Source organism: Mustela putorius, unplaced genomic scaffold (assembly GCF_011764305.1).
Source record: "Mustela putorius furo isolate JIRA1106 unplaced genomic scaffold, ASM1176430v1.1 tig00003845_pilon_pilon_pilon, whole genome shotgun sequence".
NCBI lineage: Eukaryota > Metazoa > Chordata > Mammalia > Carnivora > Mustelidae > Mustela > Mustela putorius.
In genome coordinates this window covers 59,676,985-59,692,899 of record NW_025421998.1, presented here as the reverse complement: position 1 = coordinate 59,692,899, position 15,915 = coordinate 59,676,985, and the positions used below count along the sequence as shown (strand labels likewise).

General features: G+C 45.8%; 1 long non-coding RNA gene across 1 annotated transcript; it reads right to left on the bottom strand.

The window, feature by feature from the left end:
- Nucleotides 1-370: 370 nt before the first annotated feature.
- On the bottom strand, nt 371-13,174 carry LOC123387028. Its single transcript, XR_006601356.1, has 3 exons — nt 13,001-13,174; nt 942-1,124; nt 371-516 (listed from the first exon to the last, which is right to left on the bottom strand). It is a non-coding gene; the product is annotated as an uncharacterized LOC123387028 (long non-coding RNA).
- Nucleotides 13,175-15,915: the final 2,741 nt, after the last annotated feature.

Here is a 15,915-nt window from a genome sequence, read left to right as displayed (position 1 = left end):
TTTTAAGAATCCAAGGCCCAGCAGTAATTTATGAATTTCTTTCGGTACCAGAAAGACACAATAAGACAAGTGTTTTTGTGAGATAAGAAACATTTCTGCGACACTGCGAGGCATGAATTGAAGTATAGGCAGGTAGTCCCACCAGGTGAATGATTATCTGCCGTTGCCAGAGTGAGCAGGCTCAGTGGCTGATGAAGCCATTGACCTTGGCATATTTATCATCATTACCCCAGGGGACAGAAACCAATGTATCTATTCTTGCGAATACACATCCATAAAAGGAGGCACAATCCAGTGGGAAACAATTTGTATTTATAAGTGGTGTGTGTGCTTCTGTGAGAGAGAGAGAGAGAAACAGAAAGAGAGCAAGAATGTTTCATTTTTTATATTTTCTTTCCACTTTTAACTTTTTGCATGACATCCATCTCTCGTCTGCAAGCTCAGATTCCTAATAACCACTCCAATCTGCAAGACTTCAAGGGGCATAGTTTTTCCTTATAAGGGAGCTGAATAAGGCTGAAAAACAAAGACAATCTGTGTTATCATCTCTCAGACTATGATTGCCATCTGAAGAGGGGAGGCCAGAGGTGAAGGATGTGACCTTGGATGATGCTGGTGCTATCTATCCCCCCCTCCACCCCCCGCATAGTGCTATCTGCTTTCTGAATTGGAGTTTAGAGACAAATTTGGGGACCTGAGTGCACACAGAGCACCAAGCCTGCTTAGGTGATAGTGAAGAAGAGCCTCCATGGAGGCTGTTGAGGGGTGGGGGGTGCAAGAGGGCGGGGGCCAAGTGCTCGGTCCATAGCAGTCCTGGGACAAGATTCATAAGGGGAGAGAGGCTTTGTTTCCGGAAAGAAGTGGTCGCAGTTTCAGTTTGTTTGGGCTGCTGCATCAGAGTGCCGCAAATTGGCTCAAACAACAGAAATGTAGTGTCTCACCATTCTGGAGCCAAGAAGTCCAAGGTTGAGGTGTCAGGGTTGATTCTGTCAGCTCCATGCATCTTTCCTACCTTCTGGTGGTCTTCTGGAGATCTTTGGCCTTCCTTAGTTTATGCATTGGCTCAATCTCTGCCTTCTTCATGCAGGATTCTCCCCATGTGCCTGTGTTCAAATTCCCCCCACCTTTAAAAAAAAAAGATTATATTTATTTATTGGACAGAGAGAGACACAGCGAGAGAGGCAACTCAAGCAACACAAGCAGAGGGACTAGGAGAGGGAGAAGCAGGCCTCTCGCCAAGCAGGGAGCCCGATGCGGGGCTCGATCCGAGGACGCTGGGATCATGACCTGAGCCGAAGGCAGACACTTAACAACTAAGCCACCCAGATGCCCCCAAATTTACCCTTTTTATAAGGACACCAGTCATACTGGAGGGAGTATGGGGCCCACCCTACTTCAGGATGACCCCCATCTTAACAATAATTATATCTGCAATGGTCCTCTTTCCAAATCATGTCATATTCTAAGGTGCTGGGAGTTAGGGCTTCAACATCTGAATTTGTAGAGTGGGAGGTCACACAATTCAGCCCAAAAGAATTCAGAAATGAGTTGGTTCAGCTGGGGGTACCTTTTTTTTTTTTTTAAGATATTTTTATTTATTTGAGAGAGAGAGAGAGCAAGCACAGAGGGGATGGGCTGAGGAAGAGGAAGAAAGTCTTAAGCAGATCCCCCACCGAGTGCAGAGCCTGATAGGAGGTTCCATCTCAGAATCCTGAGATCACGACTATGAGCCTAAACCAAGAGTCGAAGTCTGAACTGACTGTACCACCCAGGTGCCCTGGGGGTATCTTCTTATTAATTAAAGGCAATAGGAAAGACACATGAAACCGAGAGAAGAACCAAGGGAACAGTTAACTTTTTTTCCTAACAAAGAATCAGACATGGGAAAGCAAAGCTGTGGGGCAAAAGGGTAGGATTCCCTCAGCGTTTATCAGGACAGTCATCTCTTTGAGGACACTGACAGTATCTAAGTTGAAATATGATCTCTGGGTCAAAGAGGACCAAAGCTTTTGCAAAGTCCCTGTGGTATGAGAATTCTAGCTGCCCAGAAGAATTACCCAAAGTCCTTGGCCTGATGCCTTCAGAAATATGGGTGTGCTTACTGGTGGGAACTATTGGAGGAGGCTCAGCTCCTGCAGAAGCATCCCATCTTTCAGCCACTTTGCTTCCCCATTTGTATGAAATAGGTCAAAATACATGATCTATTTCCCTGACAAAGGCCAAGATAGAATGATATTCAGTTAAGGTCGGGTGCCAACTGCTCCGTTCAATGCTGGCATACCTTATCTCAGTCCTCCCAGAAGCCTATAGTACGACTCCCATTTTCCAGATGCAGCCATCAAGGCTCAGAGATCACGGACTTGCCCAGGGGCGTTGAGTCAGAGCCCATCCTTACACACACTGTATTTCTTTCATCCTGCCTCGCTGCTTCCCTAAGTATCTGAGGGTAAATCTTTGAAGAATGTGACTTTTTAAAAAGATGTTATTATCACAGTGAGGTAAGATTTCATTTTACCCCCATGGAGCCTCTGGTGTAAAATGAGGAGACCAGATTCAGATGATCTTAGTGGATCCACGTAGCCCTAGCATGCGTCTAAAATTATGAATTTATTTTCCTCTTTGGGAAGTAAGAAAAAGAGGATGTAGGCTGTCCATTTGGGTTTTTTTTTTCCTTTGTTTGTTTGTTTTTTTAAAGATGGAATTTTAACATCTCCTTGAGGAATTTCCTGGTTCTCAACCAAGTATGTAGAGCCTGTCTCTCAGAAGCTCAGCTATTTTTGACTGCAGTGGGATTACAGTCTGCTGATTTGGGCGGTAATGTCTGTCTTTGGAGCCTCATATGTTTCTGTCCTCTCTTTCAAGCGCCCCCGTGTTCCTACTGCTCCCGCAGAACTGAGTGCCCGGAGCCTGGTTCGCAGCGAGCAGTAGCCCGTCTCCTTGGCCAGGGACACACGCTGGTCTTTCTGGGCGGAGATTGACTTCCCCTCTGGGCACATCTCCTGTGGGCCCTGCGAACAGGCTTTGACTGATTGAGCTCAGAACACTCGCTTGTTTGTGGATATGGTAATGACGCCAGTAAAATTCAATTACTGTATCCCAGAGGACCTCGGGGAGCGATAATAAATTAGGGAACATGAGCTTTGGAGTATCTGAACTGAAATTATAATGGGGCTATTGAAAAACAAACAAACAAAAATCCCAAGCATTCATTTAATAATAGATGCTGCAGTTTTCCCCACCAAAAATTAGTTCATCAACCAACCTTTTGTTCTCGTCATAAAGGAATGTGCCCTCAACACAGCCAAGAACATTTTATCTTAATTACTTGGTATTGTCGTCGCCCCCAGAGCACACCTGGTTTCGGGGTAAGTGGAACACAGGGAGGAAGCAGCCGCCTGGAGGGGTCCCCCAAGGCCACGGCACTAATCCACTCTGGGCTCACAGATGCTTGCTGCCGCCCATGGCCTTGGGTTTCAGGTTGCCATCTAGGCCTGGGGTTTGAATGGAGGTTGTAATCTCAGAAGGTCCGGCTAGCACTTAACCACTGACATCCATCAAGAATGTCAAGGCTCGCATTGTCTCATTAATTTGAACCAGCTTTCCTGCTATCAGATCCTTTTTCATTTCTAACCTTTCCACCCTGCCTTTCTTCCTCTGTGCACAGTTTATAGCGTCTCCTGTTTGTGGTTTCCGTCGGAGACTTGTGCTCTGGGAGGCCACTCTTGGAGAGGTGGGGGAAGGTGCCTGTGCCCTCCTCCACGCTACAAATCGACTTTGCGTGTTTCTTCTCCGATGTGAAGGTCAAGCACATGGAGAGAGAAAGAACATTGACAGCATTCTGGATGCATCTGTAGCCTCTATTCCGTAGATAATTTTCAAGCTAAAATTGCTATCTTCCTCACTTTATCTCCTTTCTCATCCAGATTCTAACATCCAAAAGTGTAATGCAGAATTGACGGATTGCTGAACAGAGGAGATATGAAGAAGATAGCCAAGGTGCTAAAAACAAACAAACAAACAAACAAAATGAATTAACACCAGCAGGTCATTTTCCACCTGTGTAAGTATCTTTTGGGGTCTCTAAGAGACCAAGCCCCTTTCTCAGAGAATTGCTCCTCCCTGCCCTCCACCGACCACATGAAGGACTGTGAACTTGGGTCACACTTACTTTCCACGACTTTCTGAGGCTGACTGATCTTTGACCCAAGCTAGGCACAAGAGAATTTTGCTCTGGGAGCTGCAGCGTCAAACAGCTGTTTGTTTGGCTGGAGCTTGGAGAAGGTAGAGCTCTGGGTTTTAGGGCCGCCGTTTTCAGCTGTGTGTGCAGACAGGTGGAAAGTGAGGGGGTGGGATAAGTTTTGCCCTGAATCCGAGATGTTGAGAGAAGCAGACCAGAGATGTCCACCCGTTGTATAAAGGATGACCCTCCACTCTCTCTACAAACAACCCTCAACTCCTGACTACATCTGCTAAGACCTTGTGCCTAAGGCGGCATCTTTAACCTCAACCCTTTATTCCCTCTTAATCTAATTAGCTTCTTGGCCAATGCCTGTGCCACGTTCATCTTCTCAGTGCCTTAACCATTTTCCTCTAATACCCACACATTATAAAAATTTAATGTATTATTTCATCAGAGACAAGTGATCTGGCAATTTGTGACACACTGTCTTAGGACTTGTCAAAATTAAGGGTGAGTCTTTCCATCCCAAAGAGACAGACGTTTCAGGACATCAAGAGACAAAAAAGCAGCCAAAGGAGGAGTTTACTGTCCCTTTATTTCCCGTGAAATACAACGCCGAGAAGGGTTCATATTTTACCCACACTCTTCCTGTCCTCTGCCAAAGGAGGGATTTCATCCAATGTCCCAGCTGTTCTGGGGTCTGCACTGGGGGGGCTGGGTTGGAAGGGGGCGCACGCAGGAGGGTTTTGTTTTGCTCACATGCCACAGCTGTGCCTGGGGCCTCTGTACAGGCAATCAAGTGACTTTCCCTCAGGCAGAAGCCTAGGGAAACGTCCAGACTGACTCTCCTCATTTGGCACAATGAAGGGCAAATATCTCTCCATTATCTATTAGGAAATGAATTAGCAAGCACAATGTCTAAATAAAGGGGAACTTAAAGAGGAGATCATATTTCCCATTCCCTAGGTGTTTGGGCCAACTGTAACCTAAACCTAGGCAGGCCAATCTCTGTGCTGGGCTTTTTACACGTACCTTATCCAAATGTCACAGTGGTTCTATAGTATGACGATGGCACTACGAATTTTCTAAGAAGTTAGGTGACTGACTCAAAGGCCACACAACTGGCAAATAGAAAAGTTGTTAAGTGAAAAATCTGGTTTATTTTTAAAGGTCACATAGTTGGAATGTGGCCTTGAATTTACCTTACTCTTAAAGCTAGCCTAATTCCATTGCACTCCAGTATAATATTTCCAAACTTGTCTGATAAGACTCCTCAGGGTAGTGCTTATTAAAACTCCGGTCCCGGGTCCAATCCTCCTGCAGATCTAATAAACCAGAATCTCTTAGAAACGGGTATGGTGGGGCACCTGGGTGGCTCAGTGGGTTAAAGCCTCTGCCTTAAGCTCAGGTCATGATCTCAGGGTCCTGGGATTAAGCCCCACATCGGGCTCTCTGCTCTGCAGGGAGCCTGCTTCTTCCACTCTCTCTGCCTGCCTCTCTGCCTACTTGTGGTCTCTGTCTGTCAAATCAATGAATAAGATCTTAAAAAAAAAAAGAAAAAAGAAAATGAAATGGGTATGGTAATTCACCCCAGGTGAATATGACCTGGTAAGTTAGGTAAATATTGCTGGAATGCCTTAATTTCTTTTTAACTTAGCAATTCTTGGCAAGATGTATGCAATACAAAACAAAACAAATAAACTTTATTTAAAAAAAAAAGATTTTGTGTATTTATTTGAGAGCAAGCAAGAGAGAGAGAGGATGAGTAGGGGGAAGGGCAGAGGGAGAGGGAGAAGCAGACTTCCCACTAAGCAGGGAACCCAAGGTAGAACTTGATCCCAGGACCTTGATCCCAGAATCCCAGGATCAGGACCCAGGCTGAAGGCAGATGCCCAATAGACGGAGCTACTCAGGATTTTCTCTTTTTAGTATGCTTTTTATTTAGGGATAATTTTAGATATGCAGCTACGTTGCAAAAATAACGCAGAGAGAGCTCACCCACCTTTCCCCACCCATTTCCCTCTCACATGAAGATCTTACACAACCATGGTCCATTTGTCAAAATGTGGAACAAACACTGACAAATGACTATTAGCTGTTAGGATCACTTGTCCTGGATATGAGGATGCAGAAGGAAAGAGAAAGACAAGCCAGACCATAGTTCCTTTTTCTCTCCTTATTCCTAAGTAAGCTGAAGCCAGACAGGATTGGCAGAACGTGTGTTCAAGAGGCAAATTGAGTTTAGACCTTTGCCGCATCTATTTTGAGAAAGAACACCATTCTCGGCAGTCACACTGCTAACATTCCAAAAAATGTTGACATCACTCCAAAGGGACCCACCCTTATTGCAAAGGGCACCAGAGAAACCCTGCAGAGGGACTTCAGTCCCATCAATGTAAACTCAGTCTCTTTGAAAAATTAAAAAAAAAAAAAAAAAAAAGAGGCTTCGAGTTGACAAATGGTGGGAACTAGAAAAGAACTGCTATTGTCCGCACCTTCAGTAGTCAAGGGTGTCGCACTGGGTTTCCGTTACAAGCTCAGGTCAGTGTGTGCTCACTTCCCCGTCAATGTTGTTATTTAGGAGAATGCTTCTCTTGTTAAAATCTGAAATTTCTTGGGTGAAAAATACATCCACAGCGTTTGGATGAGGCCACGTACGACTCGTTCAGTATTTCAAGCCCTAGAGAGATGAGTTAATTCTTGAAGGAAATGGCATTGAACTTGTATCCAACTCAGCTGCCTTGACTCGGCAAGCCACAACAGTTAAAAAAAAGCGAGGGTATCAGAAAATTTGGGGATGGGGTCTAGGTTTCTGAAAAAAGGAAGAGTTCATCAGGTTGGTGAGCAAGGCCTACGTTGTCCAGCTACCGAAATGACAAGATGCTGGATGATTTTTCAGACGTATTTGTGATATTTTAAAGAGGCAATAAAAGCTATATTGATTTGGGGCTTTCGCTTAAACCAATAAAAAAAAAAAGAAGCAAGCTGAGACTATTTCCCGCAGGACTGAGATGGTTCTGGTAAGAACAAAATACATATGCATGTATGAGCTGTGAAATGCAAATTGTGTAATTTTGGTGATTTCATGGATGAGTTCAACGCGTTTCTATTTGCCTTTAAAATTGGCATTGCGAAATTCATACTAACAATTTAAATTTTTGTTTTCTTTACTTGGCATGGCCTTAAATAGCAGATTAAAAAAAAATACCGTAACTAGTTGAGGTAGAGGCTGGAGCAGAAGGAAAAAAACTATAGGTTAGTTCCCCAACAGCACTTTTTTTCCCCTTATTTTTTGGACCAGGGGCTCCACATTTGCCTTTTGCACAGGGTCCCACAAATTGTCTAGCCAGGCCAGCCCATCCCTAGTTAAGAGCCATTGTCTTGACAAAGCCACTGATGGTGACAACTGTGGCACCCAGACAGATAACCCAGACAGATAACCGGAAAGACATGTCGGGGGAAGGGGCTTTTCTGCCATCCTCGGCAGTTAGAGCAGAGAGGTTACTCGATAGGGCCTGGGGCAGTGACATTCCTGTGGGATGTTCCCAGTGGCCAAGTGTTTCTGGATGCAGAAAGTGTCATGGCAAATGCCACATCAAGAAGCAGTTAGACACTTGACCTGCCCCAGGCATGTGGCTTCCGCACGTACCACCCTAGATCGTCCGGCTTAATTATGCTTGTGCTCCAGTGCGCAGTGTTTCTCTTTTAGCAGGAGCATTCAATCAAAGAGATATCCTCGGCATCTCCAAAACCTGCAAACTCATTAAACACAGAACGGGGTGTTTCTGTGAAAAGACCGCACTGTGGGCTTGGGACAGCAACTTTAATTTATATCTGAAAACAAATTAGCCTAATGGAGCTGAACGGATGCAAACGGCTGTACGCCCAGCCTGCACCAGGAACCAGAACATGGCTCTTGGGCTAATTAAAGGACGCGACCGACGGCAGTCTCCACTGCTCTGCCGCTTGTGCTGCAGAGTGACTTTTAGGAAAGTGTTTCTTTTAGAATAGGAAGGATTTCCAGCTGGTGGGGTGAGGTCTGTCTTCTCTGTGGTGTGGGGTCATGTTGCTGGGACACCTGGAAAGAGATGGCAACCACAAGCAGGAGGAGTAACCCTGGTTGTGGGCGTGTCCTCTTCATCTTGGTGACAGCTGTGTCACCAGTGGTGTGACATGGGATCAAGCATTGAGCATAGTTAGTAGCCGGTCAACTCAAACATCCACCTAGAGCCCTTCTGTCTATGGAAATCAGAACGGGGGTAGGGGGGCGGGTCTTCTTCTTCCCCCTCCCCAGCCAGCCTCTGGAAGCTTCTCCCAACCTCCAGCCTCCGGTTCTTCTCTATACCTCTTGTTCTTCTACTATGTCTTCATTAGTCTTCTTTCCTGTCTTTTTCTTCACCTGCACCAGTGTGATTTCTGCCAAGATGGGAACTCTCTCTGCCTTGTTTGCTGCCGTTTCCTGGGTCCCTTGCACATTGCCCAGTACATGGTAGGGGCTGGGTAATCATTTGCTGAGTGAATTGTCAAGTGGAACTGGCCAGCCTACTTCTCCATATGCTGCATCCCAACGCCGTCAGCAACCCCCACCCCCACACCCTGCTGCAGCCACATTAGATCTGTGAAGATCTGTAGCTCACCTCCACACATCTGCGTGTGCTTTTCCTTTCTCCCACAATGCACATCTCCCCTTTCTACCTGTGCTCAGGCTCTCCTTTCTCCCTTCACATCCCACTGCAGCTTCTATAACTCCATAGTGCCTTCCCACGGTGCACACTCACAGCTGAACCATGCTCAATGGGGCTTCTTTAGTTAGCATCAGCCTCAAGTAACGCTAAGCAACTTCTGGGCCAAACAGTGCCATGTGTGTCTTTTCCCCCCACCCAGGCACTTTAGGTGTTTGACAAATGAATATGCAAGCGCCCTGTCCAAAGACACACAGCCCGATAGCGGCAAGGACCAGGCTAGTGCCCAGATATCCGGTCTTCCATCTGTGATACCTCTTTATTTCCATCAAAGAATGCCTTTGAGAGGACATTCTCACCAATTCTCCCTGAACCCACAGCATAGTTTTTGCACTTCTACAAACCTCAGCTTCCTGGTTCCTATTCTTCCCTCCTAAAACAACCCTTTCCTTAATTTGTCTTTGTCCTAACTCCTTACCTTAACCACAGTGTCCTCTGATTAATTAATTTTCACAAAGTGTTAAAAGCATAGAGAGATTTTGGGTGTGAAGATTTTGTTGGAATATGCAGATGTTTTAAAGTTACTTAAACCGAAGGAAGACATCCTGAGCACATTTGCAAGTTTTTTGTGTCTGTTTTATGAATTCATTTTCTTTTTCACAAAGAATTTCAAACATACATAAAAATAGCCAGACCAGTACAATAGTAGGAATAGTACAACCTTACAGATTTATCACTCAGATTAACAATGATCAATGATTCGCAACGTTTCCTTTTCTTTTGTAGTCTTTGTTGAATTATTTTAAAGCACATTCCAGACAGCATTTCATTTTATCCTACTTCAAAATGCCTCCTTTTTTAATGTAACGACACCTACCGAAGGAACAATAATTCCTTAGAAATGTAATAAAATTTTATTGGGGGTATTGAAGGGATGGAGCTTCTCTGTACTCTCTAATTGTATCACAGAACAGAATAACCCCCACTAAGGAAGGATGTGTGCCTCCAATTACTTTCTTACAAATTTTAGATGGAAGTGTGAAATGTCTCATACTTTGTGTCCTGGGTGAGTGGGGCTTCATTAGAACTTTCATAACCATCTTTGGGCTCCTGGGTGGCTCAGTTGGTTAAGTGCCTGCCTTCAGCTCAGATCATGATCCCAGGACCCTGGGATGGAGCCTGTGTCTAGCTCCCTGCTCAGCAGGGAGTCTGCTTCTCCCTCTCCCCCTCTCCCCTCCCCCCCAACCCCGGCTCATGGCTCATGTTCTCTTTCTCTCTCTCTCAAATAAGTAAATAAAATCTTAAAAAAAAAAAAAAAAAAAAAGAACTTTCTAAATCATCTAGAATTTTCTCCTCTTAAGGTCTCAGTAGACGCTGGCTCTGGAGAGCTGCATGCTCTCAGTGGCCCTCCCGCGGGCCGTGCTCACACTCTTCAGGCCCTTTGAAAGCTCGCCCTCCACTCACCACCCATGAGCAGTCTCTCTACCACAGTCAGGTTGCACTTCGATGATCAGGTATTTTCATTTTCTGTGTTCCTTGTTGGCCCTGACATTCCATAAACATAGTGACAAGGTAACAATAAAGAGAAGGTATTCGGATTAGTTACGTGAATTAATGTTCAAGTTTAAACTTTCAAGATCCCGCTACACCCACAGCATCCACAGGGCTGTGGAGAGAGAACGGAGGAGACAGGGGGATGAGAACCACCTGGCAGAGCCTTTCTTGCCTCCCCAGAAACCAGTGACCGTGGGTGCGTCCTCCTCAGAAGACCCTCGGGCTCCTTCCAAGCGCCAGCACCCTCCCAGATTTGGCAGGACCCAGTTCCTCCCCCTCCCTCCCTCCTTCCTCCTACCCACCCCTGAAGCTCATTTCCCTTCCTTCTAGAGCACAGCTTTGTTTTCTCCTGTTGCTTAGCAGCCTGGTGCACTCTGGCAGTGCTGGCTGCCGCCTGTCCATTCCCGCCCTGTTCCCATTATTCAGATTAACCCTATGTGGCTGGACATAGATTAAAAACCTGGGCTTGTGTGACAGTTCCAAGAATCACATCAAGCTGTCAACAGCAACCTACACTTTGCATTCCCTAGCACGGGGTCCTTTCCGGGGGCAAGGAAGTGCAATGGGTGAGGGCTCCGTGGTCACACACACCTGACCTTGACTTCTGGTCCCACCACTTAGTAATGGAGTGACTTAGTCAGTTCTAGGAGGTTACTCATTCTTTCCAGCTAAATCTTGGTTTTTGCACCAGTGGAAGGGAATGATAACGGCTGCTGAATTTGCCTGCTCTGAAGGTCGAATTACTCAGTGGGTCAGGCACTCAGTACAGCATCTACTATGTAGTGAGAACTCAAGAGACATTAGCTCATACTGATGCCATTTGGACAGCACTGCCGTACCTAGCATCTGCTTTCACAACAGTTTTAGTTACCTAGTAGAGGTACCCGTTAGTACGTTCATTTTGGGTGTGGAAAACACAGGCACAGAGAGGTAAAGCAACTTGCTCAAAGGCAAACAGCTAAACTAGTGTTGGAATTAGACTTGTTTTGCATTTTTCCTCCTTTGCCACTGGGCCCTAGACATAGCTAAGTCTTTGTTTTTTTAAGATTTTATTTATTTATTTGAGAGAGAAAAAGAGAAGAGAGAGCATGAGTGGGGATGGGGAGGGGCAGAGGGAGGAGGCTCCCGGCTGATCTGGCTCCGTTGCAGGACCCCAGAACCATGACCTGAGCTGAAGGCAGATGCTTAATGGACTAAGCCACCCAGGTACCCCCAGATATATCTAAGTCTTAAGATCCATCCCCCCCAGACCCTTCTTCGGGGAAGGGAATTAATTTGGAAGCAATCAACCCCATGGGTCTTGTTTCCCATTCTGAAACAGTATAATATTTGACCAATGTATCAAATCACCCCCAAGATGAACATACATGTGCCTCCATTTGCATGTCTGGTATAATGAGAATGAACAAATAATTTGGACTTTGGTCCAAATCAGAACACAAGGACTGGAAAGGAAAACTTGGTCTTGAAGTACATGGCATTGAATCACACTGGCAACCCAGGGAAGCAACAGGGTTTAGGGAAGTCAAACTTCCTACAAGGAAAGGAAGGAAGAGTACATCACGCTCATGTTGTCCGTCTTTTTTCCCAGCCCATAATGGACATAACGATACTACCTCCCTGATTAGAGTTGGTTAATCCAGGTGGGTTCCTAGGAGACAGAGGCTCTGGTTTGGTGCCTGACCCTCCCACTCCCCTCGGTTGTGCTTTGTAGCCTTAAGGCTGCACTTGACCCCTGCCTGGTCCCTGTCTCCCAGGGACCTACGCCAAGGCTTTCAAGTCTCTTGAAGGACCAGCTTCCAGATGCCACAACACTAAGTGGCATTGGAGTATCACTTTCACAATCCTGTTAAACCCTGGACCATCGTGTCGTATTTTCTTTAAATGCACTCCTTTTAAAATTTAAACAAATTTTAAATCCTTGTATTTGTCAGGATAGGATGGGCTTTGTTGCAGTAATAAACCCGGACATCTCAGGGACTTAACACTGCAAAGGGTGATTTTTTATTTATGTGAAATCCAATGTGAGTCCGATAACTTTCCAGGGCAGCGGTCCTGGAAGATGATTCCTAGACAAGGGCCCTTCATCCAGGCTCCCTCGCTTTCTAATGCCACCACCTCTTGGTGTGCTGGAGAAATTTCAGGATGGGCTACCCCACTATGTGTCACTTTGTTATGTTGATTATTTTGAGTTGAAGATGCTTGAAAAACTGCAAAGGCAGGGAGAAGACAGGCTTATTCTGAATTCCCCTTATTTGCCTAAATACAGAGGTTCCAAAAGGACTCAACTGTCCTAAACCCCCTCCCTGAGAGTTGCACCGACCAGAGAGGACTGATTCTAATTATAGAGGGGACACCACACCCAGACAAACTGGGTCACAAAGGATCACACCTCCCATCTGTTCTTCTAAGCGCCCGTTCACCGTTTTGAAAAATCCTTTCTCTCCCGTGATTTGCCTTTCCCCCACACTCCCCTTGCTAAGATGGTCTATAAGCTCTCCAACCTCACTGAACTTGGGGGCATTCAAGTTTTCTCTTGCAATGCCCCAAGCACAAGATATTTCAAATTGATATATTTGCATACCTTTTCTTCTGTTAATCTGCCTGTTGTCGGTTTACTTTGTAGACCCAGCTCTCGCACCTAGCTGGGTGGAGGAAAGGGCTCTCTTCCCCTTCTGTGGTCCTCCAAGATCCCTGAGGCAGAAGAGGCGGGAGGCGCTGCCCGCAGGCTCAAGACTGTTTCAGCCTGGAAAGTGGCATCTGCTTTTTCAACTACTCAGTTGGCAGGTCAAGAGCAACCCGCGGCCCCGCCTAACTGCAAAGGGGCGTGGCCACGGAGCGGGGATGTAAGGCATTTGCCTAGCAGGACCTGCGTCCACCGCAAGGACCATAATGGAAAGCTGGTGTTACCGCTTGCTGTGAATAAGAGATGGTCCTAAAGAGACGTAATGAGAACAATGTCTTCAATTCTAGGTAGATATTTTTGTCTGCTAACCATTCTGATGCTTAGATTTATTGTCTTGTCCGAGAGACGCTGGGGGGCGGGGCGGACGGTGGAGACAGATATATGGAAGTTGAAGACATGTTAGCACCAGATGGAGACGCCTCTCTCTGAAGGAATCAGAAAGATGGAAGGATTATTGAAACAGGGAAATAGCTTTCTCATTATGTGAATCAGTGTTTTTGTTTAATACCTTGCAGATGCCCTATCTAAAATCATCTCTCTTTCCACCTAAAAATCTCTGATGCACCGCCGATGTCCACCTGCCAAGCTCTGGGACACACTGCGTTCCTGGGCTTGAGTCAACATCACTCTCCAAGACCACAAAGATATTTATGAGATTTGCCCTGTGCCTGGCCTGGAGCACAGAGCTGATGATGGCTGTCCCTACCCGGAAGATTTCAGAGAATGGAGAGACAGAGAAATAAAACAACAGTTATAATACAACGCATAGAATGCATTGGGAACTACGACCTGTTACTGGAGTGATCCTTGAAGGACGGCTGGTTTTTCAAGAAAAATTCTTTTGTCTTTTTAAAAAAGATTTTATTTATTTATTTGACAGAGAGAGAGATCACAAATGGGCAGAGAGGCAGGCAGAGGGGGAGGAGGAAGAAGGCCTCGATTCGGGGCTCCATCCCAGGACCCTGAGATCATGACCTGAGTCAAAGGCAGAGGCTTAACCCACTGAGCCACCCAGGCACCCCTCAAGAAAAATTCTGTAACGTTCTGGTTGTTTTGTGTTCAAACTAGTTGATTTTGCTTCCTTGTAATTTTTCCTTTGGTAATATTAACGGTATTCTATTTAAGGTAAAACCCACTGCTAGAAGGAAAAAGCCCAGCTAATGTCTTCTATGTACTTTGAATTTACTGCCTCTTGAGACATGAAATATTTTCAGGGGGCCATAGGATAAGCAACACAATACCATTCCAGGATGTGGTGAAGCCAGATTGCCAGTCGTGGAGAAGGTCAATAACAATGTCAGATCAATACAGCAGTTACTGATGGGACTCACTAAAGGGACAGGGAAGGCGGCAAGCTCTGGGACTAGCCCGGGCTCCGGGTCCTCTGTTCGATGTAGCACCGATTGCCTTGGTGTGCAAGTTTTCTTCTGGTAAAATCAGAGAGCTGGACCACATATGCAGTTCCTGCTCTCTGAACGCTCATAGATGCAAAGGAAGCTCTCCCATCAAGCTTACCCTCAGAGACCAAACGACCTTGGAGCGCTTGGGCTCTGTGTTTAGCCACAGCCATTCCTTCATTTGTTATTCTAGCGCATTTGAGTTCTGGTTTTAGGGGTTGGGGAAACAGTATTAACCTCATCACTGTTGTTTTCATTTACTTAGATCTCATTAGTACTTACTCCATTCCAGGCAGTGCTCCAGGTGCTTTAGCAATAGTAATTAACTTGATCTGTATAAAATGAGTATTGTTACCATGCCGATTTTAGGGATGGGGAAACTGAGGCACAGGGGGTCGAATAACTTCCTTGGTGTTAGCAATCTAGAAAGGGATAGACAGAGGTTCAGTCTCAGGCAGTCTGGGTCTAGATTTTTGCAATCACTACCTTGCCCTGTCTCTGGGCAAAGTAGTTGAAAGTGCTAATAATAATAAGACAAGGAATGGAATAATGACTCATGCAAAACAAGTATTTTTTTTTAATTAAACAGCATGAGAAAATGACAGACATAGTGCATGTCCTTGAGTGAAGTCCTTTTAGAAAAGAAACACAGAGTGAATCACACAGTGTGAGAGCAAGGCCTAACGGACTTACCAGGCCTTAGGTTCATTAGCTCATTTGCTCCTCCCAGCACTCTGAAAAGGTAGGGCCATGATCATCCCCAGCTAAGTAACTGGTTTAAGGTCACGAAGCTGGTAAGTGGTGGAAGGGAGATCCCAGACCCAAGTGCCTAGAGGTAGAGCTCATGCTCCAGACCACTGCCTGGCCACCTGCAAGGGTGAGGCTAGGGGGTCCAGTGAGGGGGGCAGCTGGTAACACCTGTGCCAGGGACAAGAAGGCTGTCCTAAGTTCAGGTGTCCTGGGGGCGATTCCTTGCAGTAAAAGGGTCTCCCAGTGCTGGCAGGCATCTGAAAGAAGGTTGCAGCTGCCTTAACAGAGTTCTACCAGACTGACAGGTCTGCTTAGGGCAAAAGACTACTCGGTGCCTAGGGGATGCATATAGACAAGAAGAGGGTCTGGTTTTAAGTGCTGCAGGACTAGATTACACCCTTGTTTGGTGAAATCCTCTACAACCTGCAGTCACTCCAGACCAGCGTTCCTCAACCTGAATTTTTCTTCCACTTTGCCTTAAAATAGAGGAAAAAATGTTGGCTTCACACGCACAATATTTTATCATTCAGTTTTTTTTTTTTTTAATGTTTTGGGGAATGTATGGCTGTAGCGAGGAGGGCTTGGGAAGCATACTCCGCACACTTCTTTACCTCTATTTTACTTTATCTAGCTGTGTCCACAGAACGGGTGATCAAGCTCTTGTCT